Source organism: Dipodomys merriami, unplaced genomic scaffold, assembly GCF_024711535.1.
Source record: "Dipodomys merriami isolate MVZ:Mamm:240054 unplaced genomic scaffold, mDipMer1.0.p SCAF_143, whole genome shotgun sequence".
Classification (NCBI taxonomy): Eukaryota; Metazoa; Chordata; class Mammalia; order Rodentia; family Heteromyidae; genus Dipodomys; species Dipodomys merriami.
Window position 1 is genome coordinate 1,030,088 of NW_027202749.1, and position 26,652 is coordinate 1,056,739.

At 52.0% G+C, this 26,652-nt stretch overlaps 1 protein-coding gene across 4 annotated transcripts in view; it reads left to right on the plus strand.

The window, feature by feature from the left end:
• Positions 1-12,965: 12,965 nt before the first annotated feature.
• Nsd2 (nuclear receptor binding SET domain protein 2) overlaps positions 12,966-26,652 on the plus strand; it is an 86,841-nt gene continuing 73,154 nt past the window's right edge. For 2 of the 4 annotated variants that reach the window (XM_070021680.1, XM_070021684.1), the window contains exon 1: positions 12,966-13,084. The gene's annotated coding sequence lies outside the window, so the exon portion shown is untranslated. Of the gene's footprint in view, positions 13,085-13,779; positions 13,960-26,652 lie in introns of those variants that run through there. The other 2 variants (XM_070021685.1, XM_070021683.1) reach the window with 2 other exon arrangements.

Below are 26,652 nucleotides of genomic sequence, written 5' to 3' on the forward strand. Positions count from 1 at the left end.
GACAGTGGGGCTGGGCCCGGCGTCGGCGTCCTCAACCCGCCCTCTCCCCGCGCGCCCGGCCAAAGCCTGCCCTCGGCCCCCGACTCCAGCCCTGCTCTCCGGAAGGGAAAACAGGGCGGCCGGTGCTCTCTGAGCCCCGCCATCTGGATGTGTTAGGACTGCGGGACCTGCCCGGACCCTGCGTTCGGGGCCTCCCTGCCCCAGGCCTACAGCCTAGCCCCCGCGCCGAGCGCTTCCGGGCACGTCATTGCTCCCAGCCGAGGCTGCGTCTATCCCGTCCTGCCCTCTTGAGATGTTCGGTGACGAAAACTCGGGGCAGGGCCTTGAACGAGCCTCAGCGGTACAGCGCTTGCCTGGCACGCATGAAGCCCTGGGTTCAATTCCTCAGTACCGCATACACAGAAAAAGCCAGAAACGGCCCCGTAGCTCAAGTGGTAGAGTGCTATCGCCTTAGTAAAAGGCCCCGAGTTCAACCCCAAGACTGGCAAAAAAAGAAAAGACACAACCCTCAGGGCATCCTGTGTGAGTCTTTTGTGCACACTCAGAATCTATGCTCTTTGGGTGCACACAAAAGAACTACTCCTGGTTTTCAGAAGGTGCTTAACAGCATGTCCCAAGAAGGCTTCCTCCTCTCCCCAGCACAGCCTATTGGGAAGAAGGAACCACCTGGGCTATTCCTTTTTTCTGGATCAAAGTAGAGAAGCTGAGGGCTGGGAAGGTGGCTCAGTGGTAGAGTGCTTGCCTTGCATGCATGAGGCCCTGGGTTCGATTCCTCAGCACCACATAAACAGAAAGAAAAAAGCTGGAAGTGGCGCTGTGGTTCAAGTGGTAGAGCGCTAGCCTTGAGCTGAAGAGCTGAGGGACAGTGCCCAGGCCCAGAGTTCAGGCCCCACAACCGGACCCTCCCCCCCCAAAAAAAAAAAAAAACCCAAAGTAGAGAAGCTGAGCCCCAAGGCCTGACAGTGGGAGAGGGTCTTTGAAGATGGTTGGAAGCCCGCCTGTCCACTGAGGAGCGCTCTACATAGACCTCAGGAATCAAGCTAAGAATGCCCAAACCTAGGCCTTTGCTGCCCACACATTGTAAAGGAGACCCCCCTTTCCACTTATTCTCCCCAGAGGCAAAAGCTGGAGGAGGAAGGGGAGAATATGAAGAACTAAAACAATCCTTATCCCTAAATCCAGGATCCTACCTAAGCCAGAATAGGCAGGTACTAAGAGTTAGAACTGGACTTTTTATTATTATTGTTATTAGAGATGAGTTTCCTACCCAGGCTGACTTTGAACCACCATCCTCAGATCTCAGCCTCCTAAGTAGCTAGGATTACAGGCGTGAGCCACCAGTGCCAGGCAAAACTGGACTTTTTATTTGTAGGACAGGGACGTTGACCTTGAGCTTCAGAGGGCCTGCTCAGACTCTGTGAGTTGTATCATCTCCTTTGTGGATGTTGTTGATTTTGAGTTTTGCTAGATGGATCTCAAGGACCCTTGCCTCTAATCATTCACACCCAAAATGGGTGCAGTTACTGTGAGGAACCCAAATATTTTGTGGAAATGGCAGGTTATGGTTTCCAAGACTTGATCATTAAATACTGCAGCTTCTACCTTGCCTCCAAGTAAGCTAACTGGCCCCCTCCCCCTGCTGCAGAGCCCATCCCCATCCTTAGCCCCAGCCAGATTTTAGGATAACTAGCCGGGGTGAGATCTTGTGTGACTAGACCTACCTAGTTCCAAATTCTTTTTTTTTTTTTAATTGTGAAAATACCATATAGAGAGGTTACAATTACATGGGCATACTTCCAAATTCTTGACTAAAGAAACTACATGTGATAATATTTCTTGTAGTGTTGAACCCCATAAGTCTTGGGGGCAATCTGACGTGCAGCAGTGAGTGACTGAGATACAGGACGTGAGAATGTTTTTTTTTTGTTCGTTTTGTTTTTGGGTCTGGTCATGGGGCCTGAACTCTGGACCTGGGCACTATCCCTCAGCTCTTTAGCTCAAGGCTAGCGCTCTACCAACCAAGCCACAGCGCCACTTCCGGCTTTTTTTCTTTTTGCTTATGTGGTGCTGAGGAATCGAACCCAGGGCCTCAGGCATGCAAGGCAAGCGCTCTACCACTGAGCCACCTTCCCAGCCCAGGACGTGAGAATGTTTTGCCCTAGAATACTATCCCATTTCCCCCAAAAAAATGGGTGCTGGTGTTTGAGCCTCCTCCACCCTGGCCAGTCCAGAAGGGTCAGGCAAGTTGCTCTCTGTAAAGTCGATGTGATCTCACCCCTAGGCACATGTGGTCATTTCTCAGCCAAGGACAGTGGGACGGCTGAGGCTGCCCTTCACAAACTCGCATCCCCTGCACCTTTCCCGCTACCTCACAGTCCTTCAGCTTAGCAACGATCTTTGTTGTTGTTGATCATGGAGCTTGAACTCAGGGCCTGGGTGCTGTCCCTGCATTTTTTTTGGGGGGGGGGGGTCCGGTTGTGGGGCTTGAACTCTGGGCCTGGGCACTGTCCTTCAGCTCTTCAGCTCAAGGCTAGCACTCTACCACTTGAACCACAGCACCACTTCTGGCTTTTATCTTTCTGCTTATGTGGTGCTGAAGAATCGAACCCAGGGCCTCATGCATGCAAAGCAAGCGCTCTACCACTGAGCCACCTTCCCAGCCCCCCTGCATTTTTTTGCTTGAGACTAGTACTCTACCACTTTGAGCCACATTGTTACTTCTGTTTTCTGTTTTTGTTTTTTTCTGTTGGTTAATTGGAGATAACGGACTTTCCTTGGGCTGGGAAGGTGGCTCAGTGGTAGAGCGCTTGCCTTGCATGCATGAGGCCCTGGGTTCGATTCCTCAGCACCACATAAGCAAAAAGAAAAAAGCCGGAAGTGGCACTGTGGCTCAAATGGTAGAGTGCTAGCCTGGAGCTGAAAAGCTGAAGAGCTGAGGGACAGCGCCCAGACTCAGAGTTCAGGCCCACGACTGGACCCAAAAAAAAAAAAACAAAAACAAAAAGAAAAACGGACTTTCCTACTCTGGGTGGGAACTGCAATCCTCAGCTATCAGCCTCCGGAGTCACTGTGATTACATGCATGAGCCACTGGTGCCTGGCTGGCTTGATTTTTCTTTTTGTTTGTTTGGTTTTTGGTACCAGGGACTAGTGCTGGGATTTTCTTTCAACCCAGGGCTTCATGCATATCATCAGGCAAGCACCCTATGGCTGAGCTACATCCCCAACCCTGCCCTTCAGCTCAGTAAGGGCACAGTCTCCTTGTGCTGTGCTTACAAACAGAATGGGGGGTGGCAGGGAGTCAAGACTTAATTCAGGGATAACACCACTCTGGACTTCTTACCAGAAAAAAAGGTAGCTCATTTGTTTTGTCTAAGTTACATTGTTACAGCAGGTCAGGGAGAGAGTGCAGCAACAGCCAGTGGCAGATGCCTCCAATTTGCCATTTAGAGTCTTCAGTGTACAAAAGTATGTGGAAAGTAGATGAACTCTGAATCACCAAATAGTAAAGAACCAGACTTGTTATCTTAGTACCCATCCCCACCCCCGACCTGGGCTGGTAAGCAAACGCAGGGGCTTGCACATGCTAGGCAAGCAGACTTTCAATTTAGCAACCTCTGAACTTTTTTTCTTTTCTTTTTTTGCAGGTCCTAAAGCTTGAACTCAGGACCTGAGCACTGTCCCTGAGCATCTTTTGCACAGGATTAGTGCCTCTACCATTTCAGCTACAGCTCCATTTCCAGCTTCTTGGTGGGTTATTGGAGATAAGAGTCTTTTTTTTTTTTTTTTGGGTCCGGTTGTGGGGCCTGAACTCTGGGCCTGGGCGCTGTCCCTCAGCTCTTCAGCTCAAGGCTAGCGCTCTACCGCCTGAGCCACAGTGCCACTTCTGGCTTTTTTCTTTTTGCTTATGTGGTGCTGAGCAATTGAACCCAGGGCCTCATGCATGCAAGGCAAGCGCTCTACCACTGAGCTACCTTCCCAGCCCTGGAGATAAGAGTCTTGTAAGCTGGGCAATGGTGGCTCATACCTGTAATCCTAGCTACTCAGAAGGCTGAGATCTGAGGATCACGGTTCAAAGCCAGCCTGGGTGGGAAAGTCTGTGAAACTCTCATCTCCAATAAACCACTCAGAAAAACCAGAAGTGGCGCTGTGGCTCAAGCGGTAGAACACTCACCTTGAGCTGAAGAGCTGAGGGACAGTGCCCAAGCCCAGAGTTCAAGACCCACAACCACCAAAACAAAAAAACAAAAAAACTTGCAGACTTTCCTGCCTGGGCTGGCTTTGAACTGCAACCCTCAGATCTCATCCTCCAGAGTAACTAGGATTACAGGCCTGAACCACTGACGTACTGCTAGCCTCTGTGTGTGTGTGTGTGTGTGTGTGTGTGTGTGTGTGTGTGTGTGTGTGTGTGTGTGTCTGTCTGTCTGTCTGTCTCTGCATCTCTGACTCTTTCAGTTGTGGGGCTTGAACTCAGGGCCTGGGCGCTGTGCCTGAACCTCTTTGTGCTCAAGGCTAGTGCTCTACCACTTGAGTCACAGCGCCACTTCTGGTTTTTGAGTGGTTAATTGAAAAGAGTCTCACAGGGACTTTTCTGCCCAGGCTGGTGTGGAACCAAACTGTGGTCCTCAGAGCTCAGCCTCTTTTTTTTTTTTTGGTGGGGGGGCCAGTCCTGGGGCATGAACTCAGGGCCTGGGCACTGACCCTGAGCTTCTTTTTGCTCAAGGCTAGTGCTCTACCATTTGAGCCACAGCACCACCTTTTTTCTGTTTATGTGGTACTGAGGAATTGAACCCAAGGGCTTCATACATGCTAGGCAAGCACTCTACCACTAAGCCACCTTCCCAGCCTCAGCCTCTGAAGTAGCTAGGATTGGGGGGCGGGGGCGGCACTGGCACCCAACTTAGTTTTAATAAAGCCATCTAAGTTTAAACAAGGCCACCTTGGTGTTTCTGGCTTTTATAATTGGAGCTATTCAGAAGGCTGAGGTCTGAGGATCATGGTTTGGAGCTAGTCCTAGAGACAAATCCTTGAGACCTACCTCCAATTTACCAGCAAAGAGCTCAAAAACTGGAGGCACAGCTCAAATGGTAGAGTACCAGTCCTACACAGAAATTGCCCAATGACAGAAGAGGCCCCGAGTTCAAGCCCCAGTAACTGCACGAAACAAAAAGCCAGGGCACAGGGTGGGAAGGTGGCTCAGTGGTAGAGTACTCGCCTTGCACGCATGCACGAGTCAGCCCTGAATTTGATTCCTCAGCACCACATAAGCAGAAAAAGCCAGAAGTGGTGCTGTGGCTCCAGTGGTAGAGCACTAGCCTTGAGCTGAAGAGCTGAGGGACAGCGCCCAGGCCCAGAGGTTATGCCCCACAACTGACAAAAAAAAAAAAAAAAAAAAAAAAAAGCAAGAGCTGGGAATGTGGCTTAGTGATAGTGTACTTACCTAGCATGCATGAAACGTTGGGTTCGATTCCTCAGTACCACATAAACAGAAAAAGCCGAAGTGGCACTGTGGCTCAAGTGGTAAAGTGCTAGCCTTGAACAGAAGAAGCTCGGGGACAGAGCCCAGGCCCTGAGTTCAAGCCTCAGGACTGGCAAAAACAAAAACAAAAAACTTCTGGGCACCAGTGGCTCCTGCCTGTAATTGTAGCTACTCAGGAGGCTGAGATCTGAAGATTGCAGTTCAAAACCAGTCTGGGCAGGAAAGTCTATGAAATTCTTATCTTCAGTTAACCACCAGAAAACTGGAAGTGGAGCTGTGACTCTAGTGGTAGAGTGCTGGCCTTAAGCTGAAGAGCTGAAGGACAGCGCCCAGGCCCAGAGTTCAAGCCCCATGACCAACAAAAAACAAACAAACAAACAAAAAGTATATCTACAGAGAGATTTTAAAAATGGAAAAAAAGGCTGGGAAGGTGTCTCAGTGGTAGAGTGCTTGCCTTGCATGCATGAGGCCCTGGTTTCAATTTCTCAGCAGCACATAAGCAGAAAAAGCCAGATATGGCGCTGTGGCTCAAGAGGTCAAATGCTAGCCTTGAGCTGAAGAGCTGAGGGACAGCCCAGGCCAAGAGTTCAGGCCCATGACTGACAAAAAAATAAAAAAAAAGTAAAGATGGAAAAAGAGCCATGTGCTGGTGGCTCACGCTTGTAATCCTAGCTCAGGAGACTGAGAGCTGAGGAGTGCTGTTGGAAGCTGGAAGCTAGCCTCGGCAGGAAAGTCCATGGGGCTCTTACGTCCAATAAACCACTCAGAAAAAGCCGCAAGTGGTGCTGTGGCTCAAGTGGTAGAGCAACAGTTTTGAGCAAAAATGCCAATTGAGATCCTGAGGCTCTGGGTTCAGGCCCTTGTAACCAGCATGTGTGTACACGCACACAAATCACCTCACTGCAGGGAGGGGAGCCTGGGGGGCTGACCCAGGCTGGAAGCTCTTCTTCTCTGGTCAGCATCTCACTCAGGCGCCAAACTGGTAACCAGTTAAGAAAAACAGTGGAGCCGGGCGCTGGTGGCTCATGTCTGTAATCCTAGCTACTCAGGAGGCTGAGATCTGAGGATCGCGGTTCAAAGCCAGCCCGGGCAGGAGAGACTGTGAGACTCCTATCTCCAATAAACCACCAGAAAACCGGAAGTGGCGCTGTAGCTCAAGTGGTAGAGCGCTCGCCTTGAGCTGAAGAGCTGAGGGACAGCGCCCAGGCCCAGAGTTCAAGCCCCATGACCGACAAAAAAAAAAAAAAAAAGAAAATCAGTGGGCCCCAAATCTGGGTTTAGGAAGCACTTTTCTCCTTTCTGCTGGTGTGGGATTTAATTTCTTGCCACTTTATAATTTTAAAAAAGTGCTACTTCAGCACATGTTTCTTTAGCCAAAGCCCTAGTGAGTGGTGGGCCTGGAGCCCTGCCCTGGGTGGTCCCTAAAGCTGAGGCTGTCCAGGCCCACAGCAGAGGCTGGGAGGTTGGGGCAGCAAGGTTGCTCAGCCTCCTCCTTTTCCCTTTGAGGCTTGGGCTCCCAGAGCTGTAAAAATCAAGCAGCCTTTGGGCTTGGAGTGCTGGGACTAGTAAACATTTGTATGCATATTGATGTTTACTGCAGAGCTGGCCAGAACAGACCCACTTCTCTCAGGAGGGCTGGAACTTGGACTGGCCCTCATTCCCCAAACTAGGCAGGACCAATGCCCACCTCAGTGCTCTAGGATCTGAGGGGTGGGGGAGCAGGATCTGAGAGGTAGGGCCAGAGCAGGGTGAGCTGAACTGACCTCTGCAGGCTCTCTAGTCCCCCCAGCAGATATCCTTAGGTTTTGCTGTGAACTTCTTTTATTTTTTGCCAGTTTTGAGCTTGAACTCAGGACCTGGGCTCTGTCCCTGAGCTTCTCTGTGCTCAAGGCTATTCTCTGTGCTCAAGGCTAGTGTTCTGCCACTTGAGCCACAGCTTCACTTCTGGCTTTTTCTGTGTATATGGTACTGAGGAATCGAACCCAGGGCTTCATGCATGTGAGGCAAGCACTCTGCCACTAAGTCACATTCCCAGCCCCATGGGCTTCTCTTTATTGAGCTCTCCTGGTCCTGCCCAGCCCAACCCCTGCTGGCCCAGCTCGGGCTCCCACTGCTGATGCCTTCTCAGGGGGATTCTGGAGGCTGTGTTGGGGACACAGGCTTCTTCCTCCTGCGGGCGGCAGGGAGGGGAGAGTCTGGGCAGGTGTGCTCCTTCCTTCCTGATTGTTCTGGGAAATGGGCATGGAACTATTATTGGACCTTTTTTTTTTTTTTTTTTGTCTTTTGTGGAGCTTGAATTCTGGGCTTAGGCCCTGTCCTTGTGCTCTTCAGCTCAAGGCGAGCTCTCTACGGCTTGAGCCACAGCACCACTTCTGGTTTTCTAGTGGTTTATTGGAGATAAAGTCTCCCAGGGGCTGGGAAGGTGGCTCAGTGATAGAGCACTTGCCTTGCATGCCTGAGGCCCTGGGTTCAATTCCTCAACACCACATAAGCAAAAAGAAAAAAAGCCGGAAGTGGCGCTGTGGCTCAAGGGGTAGAGCACTAGCCTTGAGCTGAAGGGCTGAGGGACAGTGCCCAGGCCCAGAGTTCAGGCCCCATGACCCCCCCCCCAAAAAAAAAAAAAAAAAAAAAAAGCTCAAGGACAGTACCAGCTCTTGAATTCAAGCCTCACAACCGACCAAAAACAAAAACAGAACAAAACAACAACAAAAAGGAGTCTCCCAGACTTTCCTGCCAGGGCTGGCTTTGAACCTTGATCCTCAAGCTCAGCCTCCTGAGTAGCTAGGATGACAGGCATGAGCCAGTGGCACCCGGCTTATTGTACCCATTTTACCGAGTACTAACAATCCACTTCACCAGGAGATTGAATTGTGTCTCCTAACATACCTTCCAGTCCTAGCCCTGTGAATGCGACCTTGTTTGGAAATAGGATCTTTCCAGCTGTCACCAGGGTGAGATGAGGTCACTGAGGGGACCTGCACAGTGCTCATAGGGAGTGCAGACCTGGAGAGACACACGGCACACATCCACTTGATGGTGGAGGTGGAGAGAAGAGTGATGCCAGCCAAAGATTGCTGGCAGCCATGGGAAGCTTGGAAGAGGGAAAGGACGGGGTTCTTCCCAGTGCCGCTGCATCCTTGCAGCGTTAGCTTCAAGGACAGCGAAGGAGTAACTTTCTGTTTGGGTGGCTAAGCAACCTGTAAGAGGGAGAACGAGGCCTTCAAGACTGATGGTCCAACTCCAGAAGTAGTATTGCTACTTGGGGCTGAGATCCAGCCTAGCCTGGGGAGTGCTCACACAGCTAAGACCTGGGGGAGGGGAAGAGAAGGTCAGTTTGGTTCCACAAGTGACCCCAGTCGATGGCTCCCTAAACTTGAGGCTGTGCTGGCTTGGGGGCCTCCCTGGGAAGCAACCTTGGGGAGGATGGGTCTGAACACTGTCCCTGTGATCTGGCTTGTTCTAGGATGGGCACTTCATGCTGCTTAGCCAAGACTTGGAGGTGAGGGGGTTCTTTAACCAGACTTAAGTCCTGCCTCCATCTCCTCTGCCGAGTAGGGACTCTTCTCAGGGAGGCTGGCCTCCAGGTCCTGGCAAAGCTCTTGGGAAAGCTGCTTCAAGGGCTCTGTCTGGCCGGGACATGGTTCAAAACCCAGCCTGGGGGACAGCCTTGCTTTCGGCAGGGAGAGCAGAGTGGTCAGAGCAGGAGGAGAGCCTTCTTGTCCTCTGCCTGGTGTCTCCTCTCCCTTCCTTAGAGATGGGACCACCTGGGGCCCAGGAAAAGGGGCAGCCTGGGCCCGCGGTTTCCACTTGGAAGCCCTCTTTATCTGGCCTGGGATGGAGAAAGACTGGGGTCAGAGTGCACACATCCCCATGGAAACAGCAATAAGCCTGGCCCCTGGAGATCCCCAGCCCTGGTGGGGGATGGGGAGACCAACCAGGGTCTCAGGAGCTCTTTGGCTAAGGGGTCTGGGCCTTACTTTTGTCAACAGCTCTTATACGATAGCCAAGAAATTCTGAGGAGTGGGGAAGTGAGTGGCCTTCAGTGAGGGTGGACAGCAGACTGTACCTCCCCTAAAGTTGTGGACATAGTAGGTAGGTACAGAGTGCAAGCATCCAGTGCAGAGGCCCAGAGAAGAGAAACCCCCCACCTTGTTGTTGTTTTTTTTTTTTTTTGGGTCCGGTCATGGGGCCTGAACTCTGGGCCTGGGCGCTGTCCCTCAGCTCTTCAGCTCAAGGCTAGCGCTCTACCAACCAAGCCACAGCACCACTTCCAGCTTTTTTTCTTTTTGCTTATGTGGTGCTGAGGAATCGAACCCAGGGCCTCAGGCATGCAAGGCAAGCGCTCTACCACTGAGCCACCTTCCCAGCCCCTCCCCCTACCTTTTTTTAAGTGCTAGGCAAAACCTCTAACTTCATGAGCCTTGCTCCAACCTTTTTTTTTTTTGTTGGTTGTGGGTCTTGAACCTGGGCTTGGGCGCTGTCCCTGCATTCTTCAGCTCAAGGTGAGCGCTCTACCGCTTGAGCTACAGCGCCACTTCCGGTTTTCAAGTGGTTTATTGGAGATAAGAGTCTCACAGACTTTCCTGCTTGGGCTGGCTTTGAACTGTGATCCTCAGATCTCAGACTCCTGAGTAGCTAGGATTACAGGCATGTGCCACCAGCGCCCAGCTGGTTTTGTATTTTTTCTTTTTTTTTTGTCGGTCGTGGGGCTTGAACGCTGGGCCTGGGCGCTGTCCCTGCATTCTTCAGCTCAAGGTGAGCTCTCTACCATTTGAGCTACAGCGCCACTTCCGGTTTTCTGGTGGTTTATTGGAGATAGGAGTCTCACGGTCTTTCCTGCCCGGGCTGGCTTTGAACCGCGATCCTCAGATCTCAGCCTCCTGAGTAGCTAAGATTACAGGTGTGAGCCACCAGCGCCCGGCTGGTTTTGTATTTTTTGAGATAGGGTCTGGCTAATCTTGCTTTGAACACTGGATCCTTGATCTTCCGCCTCCCAAGTATCTGAGATGACAGGCCTGCCCCACCATGAAAGCCTTGAGAAAAATCAAAACAAGCCTTTGTCAGGCTGCTACTGTCCCAAGTGCCCGGCTCAACTCAGGGCCCAACCAGGGCAGTCTGGAGCTTCTCCACGCAGAGGCTCTCTGGCCTGCAGGAGGCTTTCTAGTTAGCCTGCAATGCCTGTGGTACTGTCCAGGCCCTCAGAACTTAAGACTGTCTACCTGTGTGCCCAAAGAGGAACCATGTGGGATAGAGACATTTTTTTTTTTCTTTTTTGGGTCTGGTAGTGGGGCCTGAACTCTGGGCCTGGGCGCTGTCCCTCAGCTCTTCAGCTCAAGGCAAGCGCTCTACCACTGAGCCACCTTCCCAGCCCCCGAAGGCATTTCTTGAGGCTGCGTAGGACCTGGTATGGGCACTTTCCTTTCTGCCCTGCTCGGGCCAGGGCATGCTGGGCTCAGCAGCCCAGAGGAACTGGAGGGGACCCGAGGAAGGCTAAAGCTAGGCATGAAAAGACCAGCTAGCCTCAAATGTCTTCCTTCAAGAAAAGCCAAACATATACTTGCATGTTTTGAATAAATTTGCATGTTGATGGCACTACTCTAAATGCAGATTTTTTAGGGAAATATGTCTCTACTTTCCACTCTGTGAAATCAAATATGGTGGTATTCCACATGAGCTTGTGGGGACTTAGAAAGTGTTGGGGAAGCAGACAGCTTTCAGGCAGTACCCCAAAGGGAAGGGACAGAAAGATCCAGGGCCAAGGCAGGTCACCTTTTTTTTTTTTTTTTTGTCAGTCGTGGGGCCTGAACTCTGGGCCTGGGCGCTGTCCCTCAGCTCTTCAGCTCAAAGCTAGCGCTCTACCACCTGAGCCACAGGGCCACGTCCGGCTTTTTCTGCCTATGTGGTGCTCAGGAATGGAATCCAGGGCCTCATGCATGCAAAGCAAGCACTCTATCACTGAGCCACCTTCCCAGCCCAGGTCACCTATTCTTCAACCTCAGCTGGAGAGGCTTGGTCAGCGCCCGGCTGTACCGCTTCCAGGAGCCCTTTGTGGCCCAAGTCCTGGTGGTGAACGCTGTGTTGAAGGGCATCTCTTCCGGTCACCGGGGGCCCCTGCATACACACTGCATTCGGATGAGACCACTGGAAGGTCTGGTGGGACCCTGGCCCGACAGAGGCCTGTTCCTGCTGCAGTGGGAAACAAATGGAGCTCGTGGGAGAGCAGTGGGGAGTCTGACTCTGCTGGACTGGCTCCCTCCTGCCCTGGGGTCCTGGCCCCAAAGCCTTGGCTCTCTGCCCCTCCTCGCCGGTTCCGCTTGCTTTCCCGGTGCCCTGCCCCTCACGTCTCCCAGAGCCCGGGAGGGTGGGCGCGGCCGAGGGTCCGAGGAGGCGAGGCTGGCCCACAAGGCCGGGCTAGCGCGGCCGGGAGCGGGAGGGTCCCGGCCCCCGGCTGCACGGCGGCTGTGGGTGGCCGGTGACTTCCCGCTGCGCGGGATCCTGCGATGCCCGCACTTCCGGGTGCCGGGAGCGCGGAGCCCCGACCAACGGCCGCCCGCAGGGCACGGCTCCCGGAACTCCGTCGGCTCGAGCCCCGGGCAGCCCCGAGCTGGGTACGGACACCTGTGGGGCTCGCCAGGCAGGCAGGCCACGGCGGGGAGGGCGCCGCCGAGGGAGGCCGGGCTGCGACCCGGCCCCGGCGCGGGCCCTCCTCCCGCCGCGCTCCCGCTCCCCGGCCCCACTCCCGGGAGGCGCGCGGGGCGGGGCGGGGCCGCGGGACTCCGCCGGGGCCACGGCGCGTGGCGGACGACGGCCGGCCCGCGGTTCTCCCCGCGCCCGGCGCCTTCCTCGGACAAGTGCGAGGCCGGGCCGGGGCTTGACAGGGGGGCGTCCCGGGCGCCGCGGGGTCCGCGCGCCCCGCAGACGCCTCGGGCGCCCGGCCGGGCCAGCGGCGCCAGCGGTGCGGGCTTGGGCTCGCGGCTCCCGCCGCCGGCGGCCGGCGCTCCGGGCCCGGCGGTTGGGCGTGGCCGCCACCTCCCGCGCTCCGCGTCCGCTCGAGGCCCGGCGCCCGCGTCCGCGCCCACGCCGGGCTCCGGGGCCGCGCGCGGCGATTGGGCGGCGAGCGTGACGTCACCGCGCCGGGGCTCGCCGCAGTCGCGGAGCCGGCCGCCGCCCGCGCGCCGGGCGAGGAGCGGGAGCCGGAGAGGAGCGGGCTGGCGCGCGCCCGGCGCCCCCACCCGCGCTCGGGCCCGCCGTCCGCCCCGCGCGCCCCGCCGCCCGCCGCTTGCCGCCCGCCGCCCGCCGCGCGCGGCCTCGGCGCGGATTTGAAAAGCCCGGTCCGCGGGCGCCGTGAGGCGGCAGCCAATCAGCGGCGCGCACTTTTCCCGCGGCTTCTGGGGGCGGCGGCGGCCCCGGCGGCGGCGGCGGCGGGCGGGAGGCGCGGGGGCGGGGTCGGCGCCGCGCGCGGAGAGCCTCGGCCTGGCCGCGCTGCGCCCGCCGCCGCCGCCGCCGCCGCCGCCCCCTCCCGCGGCCCTGCCCTCCGCGGCCTCGCGCCCGCCGCCGCCGGACAGCCGCCACCGGACAGCCGGGCCGAGGATGCGACGCAGCGCAGGTCACTGGGGCCGCCGGCCGGCCGCCGCGGGTGCCCGCCGCCGGGCGGGGACGGGAGGCCGGGAGGTCGGGGACGCGAGGCCTGCGGGCCCGAGGGGGCGGCGGGAGGAGCGGGGCGCCCCGCCCGGGCGGGGGGGGGGGAGCGCCGAGGGCCGGGAGCGGGGAGACCCGGGGAGGACGCGCGGTCCGCGGCGTCGGCGGAGGGCCGGAGGCCGGGAGGACGCGGCCCGCGGCGCCGGCCGGACGCGGAGGGCGGGCGGCGGCTAACGGGGCGGCGGGCGCGCGGCCATGTTGGGCCAGCGGGCCGGGGCTGCACCTGTGCGGGGCCGGCGGCCGCCGCCTTTGTTCCCGCGGCGCGGGGCCGGCCGGGCGGGCCTTTGTGCGGCGCGGGGCGCCGGGCCCGGGCGCGGTGGGAGGGGCGGGCGGCCGGGCCGGCGGCCGCCGAGCGGCGCTTTTTGTGTGCGGCGGCGCCGGGCGCTGACACTCGCGGCGCGGCCGTTGGTCAGCGCGGCGCGCCCCCGCCGGGCGCGCGGGGCCGGCCGGGCAGGTGGAGGCGCGGCGGGCCGGGCCCGCGGTCCGCCCGGCCGGCGTGGCGCCGCGCCCCGGGCCTCCGCCGCCGCCCGGCCGAGCTCGCCCCGCGCGCCGGAGCCCGGCCCGGAGCCTCGGCGCCTCCCGAGGCTGGCCTTGAGTTGGGGCGAAAAGCAAACGGACGAGGCCCGGCCCCGCGCCCGGCTCGAGAGCCCGTCCGCGCCGGTCCTGCGCGAGAGCCGCGCGCGGGGGGACGTCGGGGCGCCGGCCTCCCCCCGCCTCGCCCGGCCTGCGGCCTTCGCCGAGGGCCCGGTGGCCGCCGCTCCCCTCAGGCACGGCCGCGAGGCGGTGAGTGAGGAAAGCCCGCGGGGGCCGCGCGGCCCTGACGCCCCGTCACGCGTTCGCGTGTGGCCGAAGGGAACGAGCGCGGGGCCGTGCGGGCCCCGTGCGGGCCGAGTTGAAGCCTTAGCCGCCTGCTAGCCGTGAAGAGCGCTCGTGCCGTAGACTCGGCTACTTTTGAGTCATTTCCTTTCCTTTCCTTCCATTTTCTCGGCCGCCCTCCGTTTGGGGCTGAGGGTGGGAGGACTTAGCTGCTGCTGGCCAGTCTGCGTAAGCGCCTGTGCACTGCATCTGTTCCCAGCAGAGCCCGTCCTTTCTGCTCTCTGATTACAGTGGTCAGCATTCCATTCTGAGAGTATCAGATAATGAACTTTGAGACTTCCAAAGGATAATGGACAGTTCTTAGCACAAATGTGATCTATTCATGCGTAACATAAACTGGCAGGAGGTGTGTGAAGGTCCAGAGAAAATAAGACAAACTGGCTACAAGGGTTGACTCCTAGGTGTGTTTTTTATTTTATTTTATTGGTCGTGGGGCTTGGACTCAGGGCTTGGGCACGGGTCCCTGAGCTTTTTCACTTAAGGCTAGCACGCCATCACTTTGAGCAACAGCTCCACTTAGGGTTTTTGATTTTTTTGGGGGGGGGGGTCGGTCGTGGTGTTTGAACTCTGGGCCTGGGCGCTGTCCCTCAGCTCTTCAGCTCAAGGCGAGCCCACTACCACTTGAGCTACAGCGCCACTTCCAGTTTTCTGGTGGTTTATTGGAAATAGGAGTCTCACGGTCTCTCCTGCCCGGGCTGGCTTTGAACTGTGATCCTCAGATCTCAGCCTCCTGAGTAGCTAGGATTACAGGCGTGAGCCACCAGCGCCCGGCTTACTTAGCGTTTTTGAAAGGTGGCTAGTTGGATCTAAGAGTCTCACGAGATTTCCTGCCTGGACCGGCTTTGAATGGCCATCCTCAGATCTCAGCCTTTTGAGTAGCTAGCATTACAAGCACCAGCCACTGAGGGCCCCGGCCCTCCTCCTAGGTTTGTTGTTATGAAGCTAGTTCTACAAGGATATCCCAACATGACTTGCTGAATGTGAGTAACCAGATAGAAATAAGTCCAAGTTGCAGGAATCAGGAATTAAGAGACTTTGTGGGCTTATTAAAAAAGGTTGTGATGTGCTGTCCTAGAAGTAGTAGTGAGATTTTACAAGGTTTATTCACATGGCAGAATGTGAACTAATTAGTTACTTCCTTTTTTTTACAGTTTTGACAATAAAATGTAAAATGTGAAAGTGGGTAGACTTACGCATACCAGGAAGTGCTTGTGAGAGGCTAGAAAACACTAATAAGAAGCATACTGTATGAACTGTTACAAATTTCTTCACCAGGTTAAGGACATGTAACTGAAGCTGGGCACTAGAGGCTCACACCTATAATCCCAGGTACTGGAGGCTGAGATCTGAGGATTTCAGCTCAAAGCTAGGTGAGACTGTTAGCTCCAGTTGACCACTCAAAAATTGGAAGTAGTGCTATGGTTCAAGTGGTAGAGCACAAAGGTTCAGGGACAGTGCACAGGCCCTGAGTTTAAGCCCCACAAATGACCAAAAAATCCCCCCATAAAAACCAGAACTGGCTGTTGGCTCATGCTACCCATGAGCAAAAAAAAAAAAAAAAAAAAAGCAACAGTTCTTAGGCCCTGGGTTCAAGCCCTAGTCCCATCTTAAAAAAAACAGTGAATGGAGGATGGATGTGCTTTCAAAATGATGCTGATTATTTTTAGAATAGGTTCTTGATTCCCACCTGAGTCAGGATCAGCCTATTTTTAGGCTTCTCATGGTTGCTGGAATCACAGGTTGTGCTACTGTGTCCCTCTTCCCTCCATGGAGATGAAGTCTCTAAGACTTTTCTGCCCTGGCTGGCCTGGCACTGTGTTCCTTCCAGTCCTCTTCTCCATGAAGTCTCGAGTGATTGGCGCCCACCACTGCACTTAGCTCTTGGTTGTGAAGTCTTGAGAACTTTGCTGGGTCTGTCTCAAACCTTGATCTTCCCATTTTTGGTCTCCCAAGGAGTTAGGGTTACAAGTGTGAGCCACCAGTTAGTCACCAGTTGAAATAACCCATCTCAGTGCTAGTCTCTTGAGTTATTTGCCTTTTTTTTTTTTTTTTGGTCATGTTAGAGCAGAAAGAGTTCTAGGAACTGAGTATGAAAGGGAAGGAGTCGGGCTAGCACCAGATCACTTTAACTGGGGAGACAAGTCTAGGTTTCCCTAAGGTAGTTGCTTTTGCTCATCATGCCTTATTGAAATGTTAACTGGAAATTAACCCAGAAACATTTCAACTATATAAGTACAACAGATAATAAGACTACGTGGAACAAGAGTTTTTGTGTATTACATTGTTGATTGATTTATTGTTTTTAGCACTGGACAAGGTAAAAGGGAAAAAAGCATGCCAAGTAGGAAAGCAAGAGATGACACCAAAGCTAGAGAGGATTAGGTTTAAATTTAAGAACTGTCTTCTTGGTGCCCACCCTAGGGCTTGAACTCGGGTCTGGGCACTGTCCCTAAGCTTTTTTTGCTCAAGGTTACCACTTGAGCCACAGTTCTACTTCGTCTTTTTGTAGTTAATTGGATATAAAACTCTCATGGAGCTGGGTACCTGTAATCCTAGCTTCTCAGGAGGCTGAGATCTGAGGATCGTGGTCAAAGCCAGCCTGGGCAGGAAAGTCCATGAGACTTATCTCCAATTAACCACCAGAAAACTGGAAGTGGCTCTGTGGTTCAGGTAGTAGAGCGCTGGCCTTGAGCTGAAGAGCTGAGGGACAGGGCCCAGGCCCAGAGTTCAAGCCACAAGACTGACAACAACAAAAGTCAGTCTCATGGACTTTCCTGCTAGGGGCTGGTTTCAAACCTCTGTCCTCAGATCTTAACCTCCTAGGATTATAGATAGGGCCATTGGCATCCTGCTACCAGCTCTCTCTCTCCCCTCCCCCCCAATCTCTCTCCTTTTGTGCCAGACCTGGGCTTGAATTTAGAGCCTGGGCATTGTCTTTTTTTTTTTTTTTTTTAATAATGATGATGAGGCTTATCCTTGAACTTTTATGCTTAAGAGTAACCATCTACCACTTTGAGCCACAGTTCTACCCCCCAAGGTTTTTTTGTGGTTAATTGGAGATGTGTTAGTTGTTAATTGAGAGTTTCTTGCCCAGGCTGGCTTCGAACCTTGGTCTTAGATCTCAGTCTCTTGAGTACCTACGATTGTGGTCATGAGCCACTGGTGCTAGGCACAAGCCGTATTGATATGGCTTTATTTCTCTTTTGAGGAATGGTTATTGACAGTGAAGATTGTGGAGAGAAAGGTATTAAATGTTAATTTTTTTTTCTTTCGGTCATGGGGCTTGAACTCTGGGCTTGGGCGCTATCCCTCAGCTCTTCAGCTCAAGGTGAGCACTCTACCACTTGAGCCACAGTGCCACTTCTGGTTTCTGGTGGTTAAGTGGAGATAAGAGTCTCAGAGACTTTCCTACCCAGGCTGGCTTTGAACTGTGATCCTCAGATCTCAGCCTCCTGAATAGCTAGGATTATAGGTGTGAGCCATCAGCGCCCAGCTTTAAATGTTGATTTTTAAACATTTTTATTTGAATATTTGTTCCAGTATAGCTTTTGAAAGAGTTAATTGATTGGATAAAATTTGGTCTGCTAGTCAGAAGTCAAGACAAACCATGCTGGACGTGGTAGTACATATCTGTCATCACAGAAGATTGAGGTTTGAGGCCATCCACACAAAAAGTTTAGATTTCCTATTTCAACAAGTAAGTTGTCTGTGATGGTTCATATTGGTAATCCCAACTGTTGAAGAAGAGTATATAGAAGGATCATCTCAGGCAGAAACAAGACCTTATCTGAAAAATAGCTAAAGCAAAAAGGGGTAGTGGCATGGCTCAAGTGGTAGAGTGCCTATCTACCAAGTGGATGCCTGAGTTCAAACCTTCATACTGAAAAAAAGAAAATAAAAAAGACCTCAAATTAATTTGGTTTTTGAGTCTGCCTTTCTAAAACCAAAGGACCTCTGTGAGTTGTTTTTTTTTTTTTTTTTTTGTCCGGTCGTGGCACCTGAACTCTGGGCCTGGGCGCTGTCCCTCAGCTCTTCAGCTCAAGGCTAGCGCTCTAGCGCTTGAGCCACAATGCCACTTCCGGCTTTTTTCTCTTTGCTTATGTGGTGCTGAGGAATGGAACCCAGGGCCTCAGGCATGCAAGGCAAGCGCTCTACCACTGAGCCACCTTCCCAGCCCCACCTCTGTGAGTTTTTAAATGTCCATATTTCGAGAGAGTATGTACACTTTTTTTTTTGTCGGTCGTGGGGCTTGAACTCTGGGCCTGGGCGTTGTCCCTCAGCTCTTCAGCTCAAGGCGAGCACTCTACCACTTGAGCTACAGCGCCACTTCCGGTTTTCTGGTGGTTTATTGGAGATAGGAGTCTCACAGTCTCTCCTGCCCGGGCTGGCTTTGAACCTCGATCCTCAGATCTCAGCCTCCTGAGTAGCTAGGATTACAGGTGTGAGCCACCAGCGCCTGGCTTTCGAGAGAATATGTAAGGGTAGAAGTGAAGGGCTGAGTGTGTTGGCACACATAATTCCAGCTACTGAGGAGGCAGAAAGACAGGAGGAAGATCAGAGTCTTCGGCCAGACCAGGCAAAGCTACCATGAGATATTAAAAGACTGGGAATGTGGCTCTAGTGGCTGGTAGACCACTTGCCTAGAACTAGGTTCCAGTTGTGAGTTCATTCTCCAGTATCTCAAAACTGAAGTGTCAGAGTGGGCTGAGTCATGACCTACAGCTCAGAAACCCGACAATAAGACTTCTTGGTGAGAACATAGAAAACCTTTTTCTTTTTTAAGTTCACTGGCATTTAGAGATTCGATAGGAATGGAGTTTAATGCAGTTCCTTTTTGGTTGGCTGTTGAGCTTGAACTAAGGGCCTGAGCTTTTTTTTTTTTTTTTTTGTGCCAATCCTGGGCTGGAACTTAGGGCCTACACACTGTTCCTGCGCTGCTTTTTGCTCAAGCCTAGCAATTGGTATATCATTTGAGACACAGTGCCACTTCTGGCTTTTTCTGTGTATGTGGTACTGAGGAACTGAACCCAGGGTTTCATGAACTCTACCACTAAGTCAGATTCCCGGTCCCATCGCTGAGCTTAGTGCTCTACCACTGTGAGCTACAGCACCACTTCTGCTTTTCAGGTGGTTCATTGGAGATAAGAATCTCATGGAGGGACTGGAAAGGTGGCTCAGTGGTAGGGTAGAGCGCTTGCCTTGCATGAGGCCCTGGGTTCAATTCCTCAGCACTACATAAGCAGAAAAAGCTGGAAGTGGTGCTGTGGCTCAAGTGGTAGAGCACTAGCCTTGAGCTGAAGAGCTGAGAGACAGTGCCCAGGCCCAGAGTTCAGGCACCATGACTGGCAAAAAAAAAAAAAAAAAAAAGAATCTCATGGATTTTCCTGCCTGGGCTGGCTTCCAATTGTTAACCTCAGATCTCAGCCTCCTGAGTAGCTAGGATTACAGGCATGAGCCATCAGTGCCTGATTAATATGCCATTAATATGCTTTTTTATATTTTTAATGTTTTCATGTTGAAATGTTTTTTCTCTTTGCTTTTGCTGCTATTTTATACAGGTCAACAGACCAGGAAGCATGTTTCTTACTCTATTTGTTGGTCATGGGTCTTAAACTTCAGGCTAGGCCCTGGAGCTTGAACTCAGGGCTTAGGCACTGTCCCTGAGCTTCTTTTGCTTAAGGCTTGCTACTCTACCACTTAAGACACAGTGCTACTTCAGGCTTTTTCTGTGTATGTGGTGCTGGGGAATCGAACCCAGGGCTTCATGCATGCTAGGTAAGCACTCTACCACTAAGCCATATTCCCAGCTCTCCCTGAGCTTTTTTGCTCAAGATTAGTGCTCTACCATTCTGAGCCACAGCTTCGTTTCCAGTTTTCTGGTAGTTAATTGGAAGTAAGAGTCTGAAGGACTTTCCTGCCCTCATCAGATCTCAGCCTCTTGGGTAGACAGGTGTAAGCCTCTGACCCCCCCTACCCCCCCTTTTTTTTTTGTTGGTTGTGGGGCTTGAACTCTGGGCCTGGGTGCTGTTGCTCAGCTCTTCAGCTCAAGGCTAGTGCTCTACCACTTGATTCACAGCGTCACTTACGGCTTTTTCTGCTTATGTGGTGCTGAGGAGTCGAACCCAGGGCCTCAGGCATGCAGAGCAAGCACTCTACCACTGAGCCACCTTCCCAGCCTCTGACTCCTTTTTTTATTGCCTTGAGTCAGTTGTCTTCACCGTGCATAGTCTGTGTTTGTATATGTGTATGTATATGTATTCATGTATATGAATGTATTTTTTTCTGGTCCTAGGGCTTGAACTAAGGGCCTGGGCACTGTCCTTGAGTCTCTTTGACATAAGGTAAATGTTCTACTTGTGCCACAGCGCCACTTCTGGCTTTTTTTTTTTTTTTTTTTGGTGTGTATGTGTGTGTGTGGGGTCGTGGGGCCTGAACTCTGGGCCTGGGCACTCTCCCTGAGCTCTTGAGCTCCAAGGCTAGAGCTCTACCACTTAAGCCACAGCACCACTCTGGCTTTTTCTGCTTATGTGGTGCTGAGGAATTGAACCCAGGGCCTCATGCATGCGAGTCAAGCACTCTACCACTGAGCCACCTTCCCTGCCTTGTGAGACTTTTATCTCCAATAACACTCCTCCCAAACAAAACAAAACAAAAACAAAAACAAAACAAGTGGAGTTGTGGCTCAAAGTGGTAGCCTGTTAGCCTTGAGCAAAGAGCTCAGGGACAGCACCCAGGCTCCAAGTTCAAGCCCCACGATGGACTAAAAAAAAAAAAAAAGAATAAAAAGCAATGGTGTGAATAGATTTGGCATGGTGTGGTGTAAGGCTGGGACCCATGTGCTTGTGGCAGAGATCTGTGGACCAATACCAAGGTAGAGTCACCGCCTACCAAGGCTCAGGATGTAGGGGAGGGAAGAATGGACTGATGCAAAAGTGGGAGATGTGTCTGACAGTCTGAGTCACACAGTTGGGTGAAGGAGAGAAGGGGTAGCGTCCTGGACTGACAGTGTGACTCAGTGAAAGGGAAGGTAGGCCTACGCTCTGATCCAGCTCTGTTCTTTTCTAAGGGAAGGTTTGATCTCACCTGCTGCTTAAGATTCATCTTGGTGTTCTACAGTTCCTGGAAAAGGAGGCCCTAGATTTGTAGCACGCCCTGGCATCTTTTCTGGTCAATTCTTTGTGGTCATCTTAGGATCTTGCTGTTTTGCTACCAGTTGCCCTCTGAGGAGCGGTGGTGTTACTTTTTCTTGAGTGGTCAAGTTTCCTATTGCTGTGGTTTTCCTTAGGCCCAGCCCTTGTCTTTGGGAAGCCTTTTCCCACTTCACCAGTTTTGCAGACCTGAGCCTACGGCACTGGATGCATCTATCTTGTGCCTAAGTTTGTCTGGGGTGCCAGGCCTCCGTTGAGCACACTCACTGCCTAGGCTTCCCTTTCACCCTCTTCTCTAGGGAGGGTGTGATTCAAGGGGAGAATGTTCCAACTTTACTCAGTGCCTGGAATGGAAGGCACTCAGTTACCAAGTGGAAAAAGCTTTTTAAATTCTGTTTTCCTAAAGATACTTCATATGAATGTGAATTTCTATTAGTTAAATTATGTGTTAGGAATGGGAGGCTTTTGTGTAACTTCCATTAAAAAATTAGGAACAGGGCCATCTGTGTAGAGTGAATCTACTTCATGTTAATTTCATATTAATGAATACTCACAACAGGAAACTGAATACCAGAGACCTTAAGGATCTGACCAGAAGTCACCAGGCTCTGTGTGTTGGAGATGGGACTCCAGCAGAGCATGGTGTTTGGTATGGTGCCCTGGAAACTTGCTGGTCAACCTCTCAGGGAAAATTGCAGCATAGCTATCTATCTGGATGGCAGGCTGGGCCATTATATTTTTATGCCCCCCCCCTTTTTTTTTGGTCAATTGTGGGGCTTGAACTCTGGGCCTGGGCTCAGCTCTTCAGCTCAAGGCGAGCCTTCTATCTCTTGACCAACAGCGCCACTTCTGGTTTTCTAGTGGTTTATTGGAGCTCAGAATCTCATGGACTTTTCTGTCTGGGTTGGCTTTGAGCCATGAGCCTCAGATATCAGCCTTCTGAGTAGCTAGGATTATAGGTATGAGCCACTGGCATCCGGCAGTCCCTGAATTTTTTTGATCAAGGCTAGTGCTCTACCACTTTGAACCATAGCTTCACTTCTGGTTTTCAGGTGGTTAGAGCTAAGAGTCTTACAGACTTTCCTGCTGACACTGGCTTTTGAACCATGATCCTTCTATGTCAGCCTCTTGGGTAGCTAGGATTACAGGTATGAGCCACTAGGCCCAGCCTGAACAAGTGTCTAAGTATTAATTTGTGGTACTGAGGGATCAGAATCTGTTGTCTTTTGTCCCATGGGTTTTAGGGGAGCTATGAGGGTGTAAAACAGAAGAAAGAATATACAAAAGGATCCTTTCCTTGGAAACCTGTGACAGGGTCTTGAAAAAAAAAGTATACCCTGACGCTGATCAGACTTCCGTGAGTAACACCCAACTTACAGGAGATAGAGAGGAGACACGCTAAACTATGTTCAGTTGCTGTTGACAGAACTCAGAACCTGGGACATCACAAGACTAGCAACCTCTTCTACAAGGAAGAACAGGACGGGGTGTTGGTATTAGTTGGTACGATATGTTGGGCTTATTTGCATTCAGGTCTGGTCAGTTGGAGAGATGACTGAAGCCCACTTACGTTTGAGTCATCTAGAAGTTGTGACACTCGGGTGCAGTGCAGCAGTAGAACTAGCATTCACAAGGCTCAAGTTTGATGTCAACCCTCACCAAAAACACCCTTGGGGCACTGACTAAATTTGTTGCTGATTTTTATTTAATTTTAAATTGGGCTAGTTCTAGGACTTGAACTTAATCCCCTGAGTTTTTTTTTTTTTTTTTTTTGCCAATCCTGGGGCTTGAACTTACACCCTAGCAACTGTCCCTGAGCCTCTCTGTGCTCAAGGCTCTACCACTTGAACCACAGCACCACTCTGGCTTTTTCTGTGTATGTGGTACTGAGGAATAGAACCCAGGGCTTTCATGTATGCTAGGCAAGCACTGTACTACTAAGCCACATTCCCAGCACCCTCCCTGAGCTTTTTTGCTCAAAATTACTGCTCTACCACTTGAGTCTCATCTCTACTTCCAGGTTTTTGGTGGTTAATTGTGGATAAGAGTCTCATGAATTTTCCTGCCCAGGGTGGCTTTGAATCTTGATCCTCACATCTCATCCGCCTCAGTAGGTGGATTACAGGTGTGAGCCACTGGACCCTGTTTTGTTTTTACTTGTATTGTAAAAATGATGTACAGAGGATACTAGTGCTGGTACTGGGTTTGAACTCTAGGTCTGAATTCTCAGCCTTTTCACTCATCACTGAGTGAATCATCACTCCACCACTTGAGCCACACCTCCACTTCTGGTTTTTTGCTGGTTAATTGGAGATAGGAATCTCAGGTTTGTCTGCAGTCTGGATTTGAATTGCAATTCTTAGACCTCAGTCTCCTAAGTAGCTAGGATTATAACTATGAGCTACTGGTGCCTGGCTTATTAGTAACAGGTTTCTTTTTTTTGGTGGGGGGGGTGGAATAGTGGTTTTGTTATGTGTGAGAATTCTGAGGTTGGGTGTGGTGACTCACACCACTCTAGACTGGCATCCTGGTTCAAGTAGTGGAGTGCCAGCTGTGAACAAGCAAGCCAAGGGAGAGTATGAAGTCCTGAATTCAAGCTCCAGCAGGTTGTCACTTCTGATTGGAAATTCTCATGATAGATACTTTATCATTTTCCCATTTTCTGTTTCTAACTATGGAGACAAATGGATGTGTGCCATCAGGAAGATAGAAGTTCTTTTGGGGGGGGGGCGGGGGGGTCCAGTTGTGGGGCCTGAACTCTGGGCCTGGGCGCTGTCCCTCAGCTCTCCAGCTCAATGCTAGCGCTCTACCACTTGAGCCACAGCACCACTTCTGGCTTTTTCTTTTTTGCTTTTGTGGTGCTGAGGAATCGAACCCAGGGCCTCATGCATGCAAGGCAATCACTCTACCACTGAGCCACCTTCCCAGCCCCCAAGATAGAAGTTCTTGAGATGTGTAAAAAATAACATGGTTTTGGGCTTGTCACTAAATCCTAACCTAGTCCTGTATTCTCAAGCAGTCAGGAGCTTTTTAGAAATGCAGGCTCTCTGGTCTCCTGCCCTAATGTAATCACTTAATGTAAGTTCTGGAGTGGGGCCCAGCTCTCTGTGTTCCAGCAACAAAGATTGTGGTTATGATACCCAGGAGCAAGCCCAGGGTGGTTGGCTAGCAATGGGACTAGGTTAGATAGTAAAATGGAACTTGGAGAAAAGTTGATAAGGCCTTTGTTTTGGGATAAGATGTAGGGGAGACATAAGTGGCATTTCCTAGGTTTTTGTCTGAAAGAAAGAAGTAGGTAGAGGTGCCTGCCATTCATTTACTTCAGGTATGAGTGCATGCACTATTTCTTAGGCTTGCTTGACTCTAGGACCTGGACACTGACCATTAGCTTTTTTCACTGAAGGTTGGCGCTCTAACACTTGAGCCACAGCTCCACTTCAAACTTTTCACTGGTTAATCGGAGATAACAGTCTCACAGACTTTCCTGTCCTCTCAGCCTCCTGAGTAGCTAGGATTATAGGTGTGAACCACCAGTGCCTGGCTACTTCAGTGTTCTTTTTTTTTTTTGGTCAGTCGTGGGGCCTGAACTCTGGGCCTGGGCACTGTCCCTCAGCTCTTCAGCTGAAGAAGGCTGGCGCTCTACCACTGGAGCCACGGTACCACTTCTAGTTTTCTGGTGGTTAATTGGAGATAAGAGTCTCATCGCCAGGTGCTGGTGGCTCATGCCTATAATCCTAGCTACTCAGGAGGCTGAGATCTGAGGATCGTGGTTCAAAGCCCGCCTGGGCAGGAAAATCCATGAGACTCTTATCTCCAGTAAACCGCCCGAAAACTGGAAGTGGCGCTGTGCCTCAAGTGGTAGAGCGCTCACCTTGAGCTGACGAGCTGAGGGACAGCGCTTAGGCCCAGAGTTCAAGCCCCATGACCAACCCCCCCCCCCAAAAAAAAAAAAAAAAGTCCCATGGACTTCCCTGCTTGGGCTGGCTTTGAACTGTGATTCTCAGATCTCAGCCTCCTGAGTAACTAGGATTACAGGCGTGAGCCACTGGTGTCCAGCTGGCTACTTCAGTTTTAATGCTCACAAAAGAAGAAAGCCCGTTAAAGGATTCATAGTGGGGTATAATGGCTTATACCTGTAATTTTAGTTACTTAGGAGATAGAGATCAAGAGCATAGTGGTTTGAGCTAGCCTAGGCAGAAAGTTTACAGATCCATATATCAATCAGTTGGATTTGGCGGTATGTACCTGTCATCATAGCTGCATGGGAAGCATAAACAGGGGGATCACTGTATAGCTTGGTCCAGGCATAATGTGATACGGTACCTTAAAAATAATCAAAGCCGCTGGGCGCCGGGGGCTCACGCCTGTCACCCCAGCTACTGAGGAGTCTGAGATCTGAGGATCACAGTTCAAAGCCAGCCCTGGCAGGAAAGTCTGTGAGATTCTTATCTCCAATAAACCACTAGAAAACCGGAAGTAGTGCTGTGGCTCAAGGGGTAGAGCACTAGCCTTGAGCTGAAGAGCGCAGGGATAGTGCCCAGGCCCAGAGTTCAAGCCCCACGACCGACAAAAAAAACCCCACAAAAAACCCCCAAAGTCAACATGGCATCAATAGTTCACACACCTGTAATTCCTAACTACTCAGGAAGCTGAAATCTGAGGATCATGGTTTAAAGCCAGTCTCAGTAGGAAAGTCTGTGATTCTTTCATTTAGGTTGTAGAAAGCCCTAACTAGACATGTGGCTAGAGTACTCCATGTAGTAGAGGACCCTGTACATATAAAAACCAAGCAAGAGCTTAAAGCTCCTGAGTTTATCCCTGATAGAGGCAAAAAAAAAAAAGAAAAGGAAAGAAAAAAGAAATAACTAAAGCCTGTAATTCTCTAGGTACTTGTGTGATAGAGATCCAGGGTTTGTGAAAAGCCAGCTCTAGCATAAACAAGTGTGAGACTCACGTTTCAACTAACTACAGCAGAAGGGCAGGGGCAGGGCAGAACAGCTCGCCTGTGCTCCCCAGGAGGCAGACAGCACACGCAGGAGGACCTGAGCGCAGACTGGCTCAGGCATAAAGTGAGACTCCTCTTACCTTGAGAAGGTGCTCAGGACATGGATCAAGTGGTAGAGATCCTGTCTAGCAAGTGTGAAGCCTGGTGCTGCAAAATAGTAAGTTCAAAATCTAAGTACCCCAAAGTAATAATGGTCGTAGTAACAGCTACCCACCACCAAAGCAAAGAGGGCTTGGAAGCCTAAATCAAGTTGTAGAGTACCTGCCTAGCAACAAGGCCCTGAATTTGAACAGTCAAAACCAACAGCCAGGCGCCTGTGGCTCACGCCTGTAATCCTAGCTACTCAGGAGGCTGAGATCTGAGGATCATGGTTCAGAGCTAGCCCAGGCAGGAAAGGCTGTGAGACTCTTAACTTCCAATAAACTACCAGAAAACCAGAAGTGGCGC